The sequence below is a fragment of the Suricata suricatta genome, chromosome 10 (assembly GCF_006229205.1).
Source record: "Suricata suricatta isolate VVHF042 chromosome 10, meerkat_22Aug2017_6uvM2_HiC, whole genome shotgun sequence".
In the NCBI taxonomy this organism is placed as follows: Eukaryota; Metazoa; Chordata; class Mammalia; order Carnivora; family Herpestidae; genus Suricata; species Suricata suricatta.
Window position 1 is genome coordinate 131,821,373 of NC_043709.1, and position 2,405 is coordinate 131,823,777.

Genomic DNA, 2,405 nt, shown 5'->3' on the forward strand with positions numbered 1-2,405 from the left:
AGCCTTCCCCAAGGAATCAGTGGTACTGTTTGCCACCATACAGCAGGTCAAAAGAACCTCGATGAAAATTCTTACTAGCACTGTGTGGTTTGTGAAGTTCAGAAAACGATGTTTACCACGTCATTCACACTCTCTGGCAGAATCACTAGCGACAGCTCACAGGACCCCTGTGAGACTCTGTCCTAGGATGTAGTGTAAATTAACATATACCTTTATATCTTACTATTTACACTAAAGTGTTTTAGAAGTAAACAACAGATATCAGACTGGTGAGCAATGACTTTTTTTTAAGCTTGTACTGATATATTTTATTTTATTATTTTATTTTATTTTATTTTTTAATTTACATCCAAGTTAGTTAGCATACAGAGTAACCTCATTTCAGGAGTAGAATCCAGTGATTCATCCCCTACTTACAACACTCAGTGCTCATCCCAACAAGTGTCCCCCTTAATGCCTGTCACCCATTTAGCTCATCCCCCACCCACAATCCCTCCAGCAACCCTCAGTTTGGTCTCTGTATTTAAGACTCCCTTACATTTCCTCCTCCCTATTTTTATCCACTTTCTTTCCCACTGCCGTCCTTAGGCATCTGAGGGTTTCTGACACAATTTGCGTGACCAGGCTGTGGTAGGGAAGTGTCTGATGCCTGGGAACTCATCGTGGCCTAGAAACTGAAGGAGTCATCTGTAGTAAGCTTGCCCTGTCATCCTCCCCAAGGACACTGCACACCTTTTCTTCTGTCCTCAAACTGCACACCGGCCCTCCCTCTTATGCCATCACCCAAATGCTCTCATTTTTTAATAACTTCCCTCATACTTTGGGAACCGCCTCATATCCCCACCGGCAACCCTTAATATAAACCTATTCGCAGTTGGACCCAACTTTCCTTGCTTCCATTCTGCTATCACAGAAGAAGTTGTCCTTTTATCAATGGCAACCTTTTTGCTTGGTCTGCATCTCATCTGGCCTTTTCCCCTTAGAAACGTCGGTCTCTGTGCTGTCCCCTTTCTCTTACACCAATCTCTCTTTCAACTGGGTCATTTCCATCAACATGAAGACATTCTGTCATAACTGTCACCTTAAAAACAAAGTGAAATAAATAAACTCTTGACCTCATCACAGCTCCAGATGTTATCCATTCCCATGACCTCACAGCAAAACCACTCGAAACAGTGCTTCCCACAAACTCTTTCCACTTCCTCACTTGTCAGCTCACCCAAAACTGATTCGCCCCTGTCACTCCACTTGGCCTGTTCTTGTCCAAGTGACCACTGTCTTCCAGGTTACCAGATATATTCAGCATTTTTTTCCCTAATTCTATACCACCTCTTAGCAGCATTATGTGCAATTCACCATCCCATCTTTTATTAATTTTTCGCTTCAAGAACATTTGCAACAGGTTTTTTGAGATACAGTGTCATATAGCACACATATAGCTTACATTATACAATTCGGCAGAGTTTAGGATATTCTTGGGGTTGGGCAACCATCACCACAATGTTTCTAGAACATTTTTATCACCCCAGGAAGAGATTACTTACTTATCTATAGTCATCAGTCTCTAATCTCCCCAGATCCCTCTCCAGTTCAAGGAAGCTAATAATCTAGTTTCTATCTTTACAGATTTTTCTACATTAGGCATATCATTTAAATATAACTATACAATTTGTGATCTTTTCACATAGCATGTTTTTTAAATGTTTATTTATTTATTTTTGGATAAAGAGACCGAGTGGGAAAGGGACAGAAAGAGAGAGAGAGAGAGAGAGAATCCCAAGCATGCTCCATGCTGTCAGTGCAGAGCCTGACACGGGGCTTAAACTCATGAACCATGAGATCATGACCTGAACCAAAACCAAGAGTCAGGTGCTTAGCCATCTGAGCCACTCAGGCACCCCTCACATAGCATGGTTTCAAAGGATGTTCATGTTGTAGCCCATATCAAAACTTCATCCTTTTTGCTAACCCAGTGACATCCCATTGGGTGGATATATCATATTTTATTTCTTCTTCATTTCTCTTGGCTACAGGCCTAGGAGAGGAATTACTGAGCCAAATTGTAGCTCTATGTTTAACTTTTTGAGGAACCACCAGATTATTTTCCAAAGTGACTATGTCATTTTACATCTCCATCGGCAATGAACAAAGATTCTAATTTCCCCATATTTTTTACCATCTTTTTGATTACTGCCATCTTAGCAGATGTGAAGTGGTATGTCATTGTGGTTTGGAATGGCATTTCCCTGATGATTAATAAGCACTTTTATATACATAGGTCATTTTTCTATCTTCAGAGAAATGTCTGTTGGAATCCTTTGCCTGGTTGAAAAATGGGTCACTTATCTTTTTACTATCGAATTTGTGTGATTTATAGATTTTAGATACCAGTCACTCATTTGATA